At 44.8% G+C, this 14,311-nt stretch overlaps 1 protein-coding gene across 1 annotated transcript in view; it reads left to right on the forward strand.

The window, feature by feature from the left end:
* Positions 1 to 11,924: 11,924 nt before the first annotated feature.
* The window catches only part of LOC112263872 (microtubule-associated protein 1A), a 32,518-nt gene continuing 30,131 nt past the window's right edge, over positions 11,925 to 14,311 (forward strand). The window contains exon 1 of the mRNA XM_042314715.1: positions 11,925 to 12,031. The gene's annotated coding sequence lies outside the window, so the exon portion shown is untranslated. The remainder of the gene's footprint in view (positions 12,032 to 14,311) is intronic.

Consider the following 14,311-nt stretch of genomic DNA (forward strand, 5'->3'; position numbering starts at 1 on the left):
ACCCACATCACATTTGATTCATTCCTTATTGAGTTCATTATTTTTTATTATGTCAAGCCTCTGGCGGTGTCTTTGAGATGCAACCAGCAAGGAAGTGGCCAAACATGATTAAGGGGACATAGTTCCTTGTCTCCTCTTACCGTCCATTTGTTGTCATTCTTTCTACTTCGGCTGGTAACGTCTAGGAGTGTTCCATGAGATAGCATAAACAACACCCCCTCATTTTAAATGATTTAGATTCATTTTAATTGACAGACAGCATAACTTCACGATGAAATGGACACCAGCACATCCACGTATGTAATCAACCTACCCGTCATCGTCTGCTCATTAGTAAGTGAATATCAGTCTACTGTATTACTTCCTTTACCATGGACTGACTGCCTGTGTCCCAAATGGAACCATATTCTCTATGTTGTGCACTACTTTTGACCAGGGCCCATATGGCTCTGCTTGTCAAAAGTAGTGCACTATATAGGGAATAGGGTGCCATTTGGGACATAACCTCTGACTGATGTTGCTCAGGGAGAATCTGGTAACATAGACAATCACTTACTGTCCTGGGGGAGAAGAGGGGAGGCAGGGGGAGAGAAGGGGAGGCAGGGGAGAGAGGAGGGTAAGCAGGGGGAGAGGAGGGGGACGCAGGGGGAGAAGAAGGGAGAGGAGGGGAGGCAGGGGGAGAGGAGGGGAGAGGAGGGTAGGCAAGGGGGAGAGGAGGGGAGAGGAGGGGGAGGCAGGGGGAGAGGAGGGGGAGGCAGGGGGAGAGGAGGGGGAGGCAGGGGGAGAGGAGGGGAGAGGAGGGTAGGCAAGGGGGAGAGGAGGGGAGAGGAGGTGGAGGCAGGGGGAGAGGAGGGGAAAGGAGGGTAGGCAAGGGGCAGAGGAGGGGGAGGCAGGGGGAGAGGAGGGGAAAGGTGCGAGGGCCAGGGGAGGCAGGGACGGTCTTCACACACACAGCTGTCACCCCCACACCGCTCAATGAATTAAGGATCAACAGTGCTACAGTACAGACTGATGGCGTAAACACAAAGCCGGGCTGTCTCCATCCTCACCGTTCTGGAGGAGTTCTCAGGGGAACTGGAGCCAATAGTGTCAGTGGAGCTCAATGCTGTTGGAGACGACATGTCTGGAACTCCTTCCCTAGGTTATCCACTAACTGATTGCATATTGAGGGATTGAGAGGTCGACTGATCGACTGTCTGTCTCTGTCTGTCCGTCTGTCTGTCTGTCTCTCTGTTTGTCCGTCTGTCTGTCTCTCTGTTTGTCCGTCTCACTGTTTGTCCGTCTGTCTGTCTCTCTGTCTGTCCGTCTCTCTGTTTGTCCGTCTGTCCGTCCGCCCGTCCGTCCGTCCGTCTGTCTGTCTGTCTGTCTGTCTGTCTGTCTGTCTGTCTGTCTGTCTGTCTGTCTGTCTGTCTGTCTGTCTGTCTGTCTGTCTGTCTGTCTGTTCGTCTGTATGTCTGTCTCTCTTTCTGTCTGTCTCTCTGTCTGTCTGTCTGTTCGTCTGTCTGTCTCTCTGTCTATCCGTCTCTCTGTTTGTCCGTCCGTCCATCCATCCGTCCGTCCATCCGTCCGTCTGTCTGTCTATTCATCTGTCCGTCTGTATGTCTGTCTCTCTTTCTGTCTGTCTGCCTGTCTGTCAGTTTGTCTCTCTGTCTGTCTGTTTCTGCCTGTCTGTCTCTATATCTATCCGTCTGTCTTTCTGGGAAATAAGGACCACTAAATCAGTGAGGAAGCATATTTAAAATGTTGAGATGCTACGCAATATGACACACACACACACAGCACCTGCAGTGCTGACTGGGCGTCTGAGGAATAACGGACACTGTAACCAGGGGAAGCGGCAGGCAGGAAGTGATGAGGGATGGATGGCCGCTAGAGAAGAGAGGCTGACACAGAAGAGCTGAGCTCCACATTTAAACCCCAGCTCATTAGAACACACACACACACACACACACACACACACACACACACACACACACACACACACACACACACACACACACACACACACACACACACACACACACACACACACACACACACACAGCCTTTAGTGAGGCTGCTGTGTATGAATTCACATATGCACGCATGCGCACACACACACAAAGCATGCATGCACGTACACTCAAGTACACACACAGACACGCAGAGACACAAACAAACACGCTCCTTTGGGAAGGCAGACGAACCTCACTATGTAACATGGTATCACAGTGTCAGTAAAGCTGTCTTTCTCTGGCTTTGAGATGTCATGTTTTAACACTGTGATCACACTTTCCTTCTACCTCTCCCTCCATTCTAATGTCTGATCATAATGCTGACCGGGTACAACGCCAGAATGATTCCTGCTCAATAGTGGCCGGTTCTTGTTTTTTCTATACAACATTTACATAGTGGTGTAAAGTACTTAAATAAAAATACTTTAAAGTACTACTTAAGTTGTTTTTTGGGGTATCTTTACTTTACTATTTTTTATTTTTTGACAACTTTTACTTTTACTTCACTACATTCCTAATGACAATGATGTAGTTTTAGCTACATACATTTTCCCTGACACCCAAAAGTACTATTACATTTTGAATTCTTAGCAGGACAAAAACATTGTCTAATTCACACACCTATCAAGAGGACATCCCTGGTCATCCTTACTGTCTCTGATCTCTGATTCAATAAACACACATGCTTAATTTGTAATGGTGTCAGTTGTGAAGTGTACACCTGGCTATCCGTAATAAAACATGTAAAAATGTAAATGGTGCCATCTGGTTTGCGTAATATTAGGAATTTTTAATGATTATAATTGTACTTTTACTTTTGATACTTAAGTATATTTAAAATCCGATACTTTTAGATTTTTAATCAGGAGTTAAAAAGGAGGCAAGGCAATAGGAAGCAAGGAATTGCAGAAAAATGGACTAAGAAAGAGCCCATGCCTTAGCTATTCATCCAAATACATGACGTAAAAAATGTCATGTAAAGCTCACTCATATCCACAGTGTATTTAGTGCTCAATTACAATCATATAAATCTACTTACCTCTACATTACCGTTACTGTAAGTTATTGACTACAGGCTATGGGGAAAAACCCTGGTCTAGGTAGTGCACTATAGGAAATAGGTTGCTATTTGGGACAAAAACATTATAGAGCATGCCGTTAGGTTTTTAATCATTGTTAAGTGCTGTACTGTCAAAAACGTATCACTCTGGTAAAATCCCAGTCCTCGTGAAGACATCATCAGTCTTTTCAGCATTATAATGTCTGATTAATAATTCAGAGTCAGGTTATTGATCTGCTCCTCTGCTCCCCTGCAGTCGACATGTGAGGAGGACCGAGGACCGTAGATCAGCAGAGAGAGTCTCCTCTGGTCCGGTCCCTTTGATCTGTTGCTCTGCTGGGTGCTGCACCATGCACACACACACACGCTAAAGTACGCATACACACATGCAGGCAGGCACACACGGATATACACACACACACAAATCCTACCCAGGTTCTGATGTCAGCCAGAGGGGTTGGGCCCAGTCAATAGAGAAATCTGATGGAAACAGAAGTTAAGATGTCTTTAGAGAAGGACAAGACCATATAGACAGACAATAGGATCTGAGCTCAGAAATAGCAGCTTAAGGGTCCTGGGGACGCATTTATAAAAACCTTCATCCATAGCAACAATGTGAATGAAATTGTGGGAAAAATTTGAATGAAATTGTGTAATTTATAAATGCTAATTTGTGAACAACACAACTTTATTCATCGGTGTATCCATTATATAAACCTGATTTTCTCATATTTTAAGAAACTATTGCACACAGAAAAGGTTGTATAAATCTAAGAACATTTCATAAATGAGACCCTGGGACAGTTGAACAATGGGCATATTCTATTCTGACTAAAGAATCAACATGAGTAACACCCACTTCGGTCAGTGACACTTTCTACAGAAGAAAAGACTAAAAGACTTCAGATTACAAAATGAATAGTTAACTAATCAAATCAAATCAAATTTTATTTGTCACATACACATGGTTAGCAGATGTTAATGCGAGTGTAGCGAAATGCTTGTGCTTCTAGTTCCGACAATGCAGTAATAACCAACAAGTAATCTAACTAACAATTCCAAAACTACTGTCTTATACACAGTGTAAGGGGATAAAGAATATGTACATAAGGATATATGAATGAGTGATGGTACAGAGCAGCATAGGCAAGATACAGTAGATGGTATCGAGTACAGTATATACATATGAGATGAGTATGTAAACAAAGTGGCATAGTTAAAGTGGCTAGTGATACATGTATTACATAAGGATGCAGTCGATGATATAGAGTACAGTATATACGTATGTATATGAGATGAATAATGTAGGGTAAGTAACATTATATAAGGTAGCATTGTTTAAAGTGGCTAGTGATATATTTACATCATTTCCCATCAATTCCCATTATTAAAGTGGCTGGAGTTGAGTCAGTGTCAGTGTCAGTGTGTTGGCAGCAGCCACTCAATGTTAGTGGTGGCTGTTTAACAGTCTGATGGCCTTGAGATAGAAGCTGTTTTTCAGTCTCTCGGTCCCAGCTTTGATGCACCTGTACTGACCTCGCCTTCTGGATGATAGCGGGGTGAACAGGCAGTGGCTCGGGTGGTTGATGTCCTTGATGATCTTTATGGCCTTCCTGTAACATCGGGTGGTGTAGGTGTCCTGGAGGGCAGGTAGTTTGCCCCCGGTGATGCGTTGTGCAGACCTCACTACCCTCTGGAGAGCCTTACGGTTGTGGGCGGAGCAGTTGCTGTACCAGGCGGTGATACAGCCCGCCAGGATGCTCTCGATTGTGCATCTGTAGAAGTTTGTGAGTGCTTTTGGTGACAAGCCAAATTTCTTCAGCCTCCTGAGGTTGAAGAGGCGCTGCTGCGCCTTCTTCACGATGCTGTCTGTGTGAGTGGACCAATTCAGTTTGTCTGTGATGTGTATGCCGAGGAACTTAAAACTTGCTACCCTCTCCACTACTGTTCCATCGATGTGGATAGGGGGGTGTTCCCTCAAGTCCACAATCATCTCCTTAGTTTTGTTGACGTTGAGTGTGAGGTTATTTTCCTGACACCACACTCCGAGGGCCCTCACCTCCTCCCTGTAGGCCGTCTCGTCGTTGTTGGTAATCAAGCCTACCACTGTTGTGTCGTCCGCAAACTTGATGATTGAGTTGGAGGCGTGCGTGGCCACGCAGTCGTGGGTGAACAGGGAGTACAGGAGAGGGCTCAGAACGCACCCTTGTGGGGCCCCAGTGTTGAGGATCAGCGGGGTGGAGATGTTGTTGCCTACCTTCACCACCTGGGGGCGGCCCGTCAGGAAGTCCAGTACCCAGTTGCACAGGGCGGGGTCGAGACCCAGGGTCTCGAGCTTGATGACGAGCTTGGAGGGTACTATGGTGTTGAATGCCGAGCTGTAGTCGATGAACAGCATTCTCACATAGGTATTCCTCTTGTCCAGATGGGTTAGGGCAGTGTGCAGTGTGGTTGAGATTGCATCGTCTGTGGATCTATTTGGGCGGTAAGCAAATTGGAGTGGGTCTAGGGTGTCAGGTAGGGTGGAGGTGATATGGTCCTTGACTAGTCTCTCAAAGCACTTCATGATGACGGAAGTGAGTGCTACGGGGCGGTAGTCGTTTAGCTCAGTTACCTTAGCTTTCTTGGGAACAGGAACAATGGTGGCCCTCTTGAAGCTTGTGGGAACAGCAGACTGGTATAGGGATTGAATATGTCCGTAAACACACCGGCCAGCTGGTCTGTGCATGCTCTGAGGGCGCGGCTGGGGATGCCGTCTGGGCCTGCAGCCTTGCGAGGGTTAACACGTTTAAATGTCTTACTCACCTTGGCTGCAGTGAAGGAGAGTCCGCATGTTTCCGTTGCAGGCCGTGTCAGTGGCACTGTATTGTCCTCAAAGCGGGCAAAAAAGTTATTTAGTCTGCCTGGGAGCAAGACATCCTGGTCCGTGACTGGGCTGGATTTCTTCTTGTAGTCCGTGATTGACTGTAGACCCTGCCACATGCCTCTTGTGTCTGAGCCGTTGAATTGAGATTCTACTTTATCTCTGTACTGACGCTTAGCTTGTTTGATAGCCTTGCGGAGGGAATAGCTGCACTGTTTGTATTCAGTCATGTTACCAGACACCTTGCCCTGATTAAAAGCAGTGGTTTGCGCTTTCAGTTTCACGCGAATGCTGCCATCAATCCACGGTTTCTGGTTAGGGAATGTTTTAATCGTTGCTATGGGAACGACATCTTCAACGCACGTTCTAATGAACTCGCACACCGAATCAGCGTATTCGTCAATATTGTTATCTGACGCAATACGAAACATATCCCAGTCCACGTGATGGAAGCAGTCTTGGAGTGTGGAGTCAGCTTGGTCGGACCAGCGTTGGACAGACCTCAGCGTGGGAGCCTCTTGTTTTAGTTTCTGTCTGTAGGCAGGGATCAACAAAATGGAGTCGTGGTCAGCTTTTCCGAAAGGAGGGCGGGGCAGGGCCTTATATGCGTCGCGGAAGTTAGAGTAACAATGATCCAAGGTTTTTCCACCCCTGGTTGCGCAATCGATATGCTGATAAAATTTAGGGAGTCTTGTTTTCAGATTAGCCTTGTTAAAATCCCCAGCTACAATGAATGCAGCCTCCGGATAAATGGATTCCAGTTTGCAAAGAGTCAAATAAAGTTTGTTCAGAGCCATCGATGTGTCTGCTTGGGGGGGGATATATACGGCTGTGATTATAACCGAAGAGAATTCTCTTGGTAGATAATGCGGTCTACATTTGATTGTGAGGAATTCTAAATCAGGTGAACAGAAGGATTTGAGTTCCTGTATGTTTCTTTCATCACACCATGTCTCGTTAGCCATAAGGCATACGCCCCCGCCCCTCTTCTTACCAGAAAGATGTTTGTTTCTGTCGGCGCGATGCGTGGAGAAACCCGCTGGCTGCACCGCCTCGGATAGCGTCTTTCCAGTGAGCCATGTTTCCGTGAAGCAAAGAACGTTACAGTCTCTGATGTCCCTCTGGAATGCTACCCTTGCTCGGATTTCATCAACCTTGTTGTCAAGAGACTGGACATTGGCGAGAAGAATGCTAGGGAGTGGTGCACGATGTGCCCGTCTCCGGAGTCTGACCAGAAGACCGCCTCGTTTCCCTCTTTTTCTGAGTCGTTTTTTTGGGTCGCCGCATAGGATCCATTCCGTTGTCCTGGTTGAAAGGCAGAACACAGGATCCGCGTCGCGAAAAACATATTCTTGGTCGTACTGATGGTGAGTTGACGCTGATCTTATATTCAGTAGTTCTTCTCGACTGTATGTAATGAAACCTAAGATGACCTGGGGTACTAATGTAAGAAATAACACGTAAAAAAACAAAACACTGCATAGTTTCCTAGGAACGTGAAGCGAGGCGGCCATCTCTGTCGGCGCCGGAAGTAACTAATGGTTAACGAATGATTAACTAATAGTTAACTAATGGCTAACTAACGGTCAACTCATAATTAATGAATGGTTAACTAATGGTTAACTAATGATGAACTAATAGTTAATCCGTGGTTAACTAATGATTAACTAATGTTAACTAATCAATAACTAATGGTTAACTAATGGTTATCACCAGAGTTGTATTTATAGTATATGGCTCTGGATAACGCACATATCTTTAAATATATTTATCTTGGGATTGTAAAATAAAGAATATCACACCACCCTGCCCCTTAACTCTCTGACCTGTATACTTGGAAGAGACAAATGACAGTAATTCCCCCATGGAATCACAGTTGATAGGATCCAATTACAAAACAACAGTTGAAAACTATTCTGATTTGACTCTACTGTTTATAGAGAGGGTGTTAATGCTTCAGCCTCTCAGAAACACATACACGCTGTGGACAGCCCACTGACCTTGGCCAGCTGCCGTGTGTGTGTGTGTGTGTGTGTGTGTGTGTGTGTGTGTGTGTGTGTGTGTGTGTGTGTGTGTGTGTGTGTGTGTGTGTGTCTGTCTGTCCTGTCTGTGTGGGCATGCAGAAGTGTGTATGTTGGAGGGATTGAGGGACGGTAAGGAGGGGAGGGAGGAGGAAGAAGGGTGGAATAGCTGAGATAATTCATAAAGGAGAGAAGCAGCATGTCTGTCTGGAGGAAAGGGTGTGGCAGGCAGGTTGATCTGTGCTCTAACAGTTGTCTGAGGTTAGAACTAGCCCATAACTCATTTGAGGTGATGCAGTTGTACGGTATTGTAGCCTATAGCCAGCCCTGGGTGTTGTTAGTACGCTGCATGAATTTCAAACGGGAGAGAGATGGGGTTATAGCAAAAGATTCGGTCCTACTGCTCACAATATACAATGTATATAAAATACTTTAACTGTAATTAACATGAAGTTACAGGCTACAGTAATAGTAATACCTCACTATTCTTTGCATCGATGCTGGGGTGATCTGCTGATAAAATACAGGAAGAACCAATAGAGAGATATTCATTGTAATTCCCAAGTAGTAATATAATTTAATATTGTCCCTCTGTAGGATTGCTTTTATTTCCCAGAACCCATTGTTGAAGACTATTTTTACATCAGAGAATAGTCATGTTATAATCCAGTCAAAACAGAGACAGTGTACAATGTCAAAACTGCCTTTCCTACTGTGAGACAGAGGCACTTCAAATTGGTCCAAGGAATTGTATTATCTCTCTCTCTTTCTTACACACACTCACACGTGAACACATACACAAACCCTCTCTCTCTAGCGTTATCTATCTCCTGCCTATGCGTATCTGTTCTCTCTCTCTCTCTCTCTCTCTCTCTTTCCCATACATCGCTTTCTCTCCCTTTCCCATACTCTCTCTCTCTCTCTCCCCCTCTATGCCAAGTGTAAGTGTGGATGTTGTGGCACTGTGAATCTATTTCAGTCTGGGCTGTCCCACCCAGCAGCTGCTGCTTGAGTCACAGCTGAAAGTCCCTTCACACTAGTCCAGCCCATCCCCTTCCTTCAGCATCACTCTACCCACGACAGGCCGTTTCCACTAGTCCAGCCCATCCCCTCCCTTCAGCATCACTCTACCCACGACAGGCCATTTCCACTAGTCCAGCCCATCCCCTCCCTTCAGCATCCACCCACAACAGGCCATTTCCACTAGTCCAGCCCATCCCCTCCCTTCAGCATCACTCTACCCACAACAGGCCATTTCCACTAGTCCAGCCCATCCCCTCCCTTCAGCATCACACTACCCACAACAGGCCATTTCCACTAGTCCAGCCCATCCCCTCCCTTCAGCATCACACTACCCACAACAGGCCATTTCCACTAGTCCAGCCCATCCCCTCCCTTCAGCATCACTCTACCCACAACAGGCCATTTCCACTAGTCCAGCCCATCCCCTCCCTTCAGCATCACTCTACCCACAACAGGCCATTTCCACTAGTCCAGCCCATCCCCTCCCTTCAGCATCACTCTACCCACAACAGGCCATTTCCACTAGTCCAGCCCATCCCCTCCCTTCAGCATCACTCTACCCACAACAGGCCATTTCCACTAGTCCAGCCCATCCCCTCCCTTCAGCATCACTCTACCCACAACAGGCCATTTCCACTAGTCCAGCCCATCCCCTCCCTTCAGCATCACTCTACCCACAACAGGCCATCTCCACTAGTCCAGCCCATCCCCTCCCTTCAGCATCACTCTACCCACGACAGACCATTTCCACTGTATTTATTAAAAGAGGTCCTATAGAGTCTTACATCTCTAACAATGTTATGATGACTATAGCTCTACAAACACTCCAGGAAAAGGAGTCCAGACTATTAGGTTATTGAGGTGATCATTATGTTTTTATTGAATATTATGTATTACTTATTTGTATTTTATCCAACACAGTGGCAGGATACAATATGTGTATCATTTAGATGATTATATATGAGCCAATCGCAGTGCAGGCTTTTCTCCTCCCCCCACCTAGACCCACCCATCCAGTTCAACAGAGTGGTGTGGGTAGGGTCGCTGCAATAACCAATAAGATGGTAATCAAGCCACCATGTTGCTGGGATGGGAAATTAAATGATGACCAGAGCCACCTGGGACTGGGAGCATTCATCAACAGGCAGATTGGATGTTTGGATATAAACAGGGTCAGGGCAGATTGGATGTTTGGATATAAACAGGATCAGGGCAGATTGGATGTTTGGATATAAACAGGGTCAGGGCAGATTGGATGTTTGGATATAAACAGGGTCAGGGCTCAGGGCAGATGTTTGGGATTGGATGTTTGATATCAGGGTCAGGGCTCAGGGCAGATTGGATGTTTGGATATAAACAGCTCAGTGCTCAGGGCAGATTGGATGTTTGGATATAAACAGGGTCAGGGCTCAGGGCAGATTGGATGTTTGGATATAAACAGGCTCAGGCTCAGGTTAGATTGATGTTTGGATATAAACAGGGCTCAGGGCTCAGGGCAGATTGGATGTTTGGATATAAACAGGCTCAGGGCAGATTGGATGTTTGGATATAAACAGGGTCAGGGCTCAGGGCAGATTGGATGTTTGGATATAAACAGGCTCAGTGCTCAGGTTAGATTGATGTTTGGATATAAACAGGGTCAGGGCTCAGGGTAGATTGGATGTTTGGATATAAACGGGGTCAGGGCTCAGGGTAGATATTTTGAGGCTTGATGACCAATCTTGTTTTCAGGTCCTTCAGTAGTTGTGTGTACCCACTCCAGCAGCTGATGCATACCAGCCATTTAGGGGTAATGAGAATGGTTGTGTCCCAAATCACACCCTATTCCTTATATAGTGCACTACTTTAGACTTGGTCAAAATAGTCACTGGTCAAAAGTAGTGCACTACATAGCTAGGGAATTAGGGTGCGATTTGGGACGCATCCAAAGATTGTTAATCTGACAGGGATTTGGAGAGCTGGTTTGTGAGGGGTTTGTCTGTCTCACACCCCTCTCTCCTCTCCATCCAGCCCAACATTTCATTGGCTGTATTGATCCAAGACTGACACACACACACACCAATATGCACACACATTTGACACATTTGCTCACTTGCATGCACTCACTTACCCACAGACAGACACATACAGACACACACACACAACACTGATTACTGAGCCTGTGGACTAATGCTAAATCCCCATCAGAAAGGGAATTGGCTGCCAACAGCACATCTGAGCAGATACGGTCTTCAGTACAGTAGCACACTGATGGAGGGAAACTAAAACACAGATATGAATACAGCAGATCAGAACCTTTGACTGGATCTGAAATGGGTGTCTCTGTTTCTCAGTATTTTTGCTACTTGGAATTGTCATCTTTGAAAAGCACCCTTACGGCAGATTATGAATGGTTCTCGATGGCGGTTCACTAACCTATAATTGAATATTTGATTGCCTCCCCTTTAGATCTAAGACCTGTGTTTGTTTCAGTGTGTTATAAAATGAAAGCCAGTACCACTAATGAGTTCCAGACTGTCATGTCCAAGACAAAACAAGAACATGAGGTTTAGTATATGGAAAGGAGGGACACCTTAACAGAAGTGTGTACTAAAAATGTGCCAGGGTCTGAGCTCATCTCTGATGGCCAGATTCTGACTAAATGACTCTAGGTTTTAGTTCTGGGTTAACCAAGATTTAGGCCCGGGCACACTGGGGCTTAGAGATATATAATAATATACATGTAATTACATGCTCTGATCGAGCCCTAGATACAAGACAGATAAGAATGTATTTCTGAAAATACTAGCTAGTCAATGGCCACACTCCTCTCTCTGCCAGTGAAAGGGGTTAAATGTCTGCTGGGGCACTGAGCTTGTCCCTGACCATCGGCCGAACACCGGCTCGGTTGTGTCAATGTTTTACCATACCGTACAGCCTTCTATCTACAAGTTCAATATTCTCTCACATTGGTGCCCCTCCCACTCACTCACTCGCCCACAGCCCCACGCACACTCAAATGACACTACGAGATTTCTCACTCCCCGTTCGCTGCCCTTCGTGCCGCGCGCTCTCCCCAGCATCACAGAAGGTAGGTGTCAGTGGAATATGTATTTTACCTCCATAGCCTATTTGTGTCATGTCATATTTCCGATGTTCTATACCTCGCGGGACTGCATGGTTCCTTCCTAAAAAGAAGAAGAAGGAATTAGCCTACTGGACAGTAATGGTAGGCTAGTATATTCTGTATTGATTTGGATTGCGTGTCAGTGAAGATGCCTTGTGTTCTCTATTTGTACCGTCAAAATGAAATACAACATCATTATATTTTGTAGGTTATTGTAGTAGTCTAAATTTGAAAAAGCAATCGGTACTCTGGCCCTGCGTATAGAGACCGTGGAGGAATCCCGAATCCGATTGCATAGGTAAGGAAGGATTAACACATTTGGGTATTTGCCAGTTTGTTAATTTTACACCCGGTTTTAAGAGCTAAAGGCCTGTATGAAAAACACAGACTAGGATGAAGCAGCTCTGTGTGGAAATGTGAATGATAGCCTATTTCACATAACAGGTCGATTTTAAAAGGGATAAAACGATGGCGATGTAGTTTAGGCTATGTGAAATATACCGATTTTGAAAAGCACAAAAATAGGCATATTCACCACCCTTTTTAGACACGAGCACTACAATATGTCGAAGATGTTGTGAAAGCATGATTAACGAAGTGTCAAGATATGGCGCTGTCTTGCGGGTAATTCGGACGAGAAGAATTGGGTGACCCAAATGTCGATGCGATTTATCCAACCGTCTATAAACAGCGTATCTGCCGACCAGTAGGCCCAGGCAGCAGCGGAGTTTCATTTTTTATATTTATTTTGGTTTCATAACCAAAATAAAAACCGAATGGTCTATGAATCACAAACCGAAGTAACCCACTGTGCATCAAAATGCAGTGTAGATGCTTCTTGACATGCTGCCATTCCTTTCATTCCACAGAAAGAATGTTACGTCAACACAGCAGCATATTTGTAGGTCTACACTACACGACAAGGCTACATTAATAGAAATGTCTTTGAGTTGGACAGGGCGCTTTGAATGACACTCAAATGCAACAATCACAGTGAAAACAAGGATGTGCATGGCTGAAATGGTTTCATTCTAGGTCTGGTACTGTAGTTATAGAGCCTGGATAATACTTTAGTATATACTAAGAATCATATCATTGTTATTATTGGAATTTAGACTGCACATCAATTCTGAATAGGCTTCTGAAACCAGAAGAAACCAATAGTGTAAAATGTCTATTTCCTAAAGGCAGAGACACACCTGAGGATCATACATCGCAGAGTCCATGTAGTCATATTAAATACAATGAGCAGGCCTAGTTTATTGCAGACATTTACTCATTAAACGTTTTCTTGCTTTTAGTGGAATTACCTTTTTTGAACATACATGGTTCATATCAGCTATGGGTTATTTCTCTCCTTAATAGAACCGTCATCTCAGGCCTATCTCAGTGTCCAATAAGCAGATACCATGACAGAGAACATAGTGACCTCCATAGGTGTAGGATCTCAATTTGATCACTCTTTTTTCACTGAGAATTTTCCTGCAGATGAACTTCATGATTTACATAAATTCACCGAAAACCTGCACTTACACATAGTATTGCACTTTTCATGTAGCCTAATTTTGGCCAGCTAATAGCCTAACCACTGATCAAACAATGTCATGGACTAAACATTTAAAATCCCGTTGTAGAAGTTTTATTTTGCTGCTACAATACTGGTGAAATTAAGATCCAACATCTGTATGTGTGTCCCATTTGGTGGCCTATATGAAAGCTATTAACTCTTGAGTATGCCACACCTGTGACACTGGGTCGGTGTTTCATAGTCTACATCCCAAATGGCACCATTTTCCCTAGTGCATCATCAAAAGAAGTGTACTACATAGGGAATAGGGTGCCATTTGCCAGACAGACATACTTTCAGTTCCAAAACCAAGATCTTTAAGGAGGGGCAAGATGTGCTAACTGGTTTTATATGTCTCATATTCAGAAACTTTGCAGCCTATCAACAGTTGTATTCTCTCTGAGCTATCCCACTAAGTGTCTTTCATGATATAAATGTCTGGTAAGTGCACTCTGACAAGAAAAATCATTGTAAACAATATTGTAATCGCCAGCACAGCTGATCTCAATTAATTGCTTCCAAAATTTCCTGCTCCCTAAAAGCTGAGCTTTACATTTTCACCCTCTACAGGGAATTATCTTTTAAATGATCAACAAACAAAAAAACCTGGTGATTGAGCAGACTCAAAGGTGATTTAGTTGTACAACTAAAAAAAAGTAATTTCTTATTTAAGACAG

This window comes from Oncorhynchus tshawytscha, unplaced genomic scaffold, assembly GCF_018296145.1.
Source record: "Oncorhynchus tshawytscha isolate Ot180627B unplaced genomic scaffold, Otsh_v2.0 Un_contig_3664_pilon_pilon, whole genome shotgun sequence".
NCBI lineage: Eukaryota > Metazoa > Chordata > Actinopteri > Salmoniformes > Salmonidae > Oncorhynchus > Oncorhynchus tshawytscha.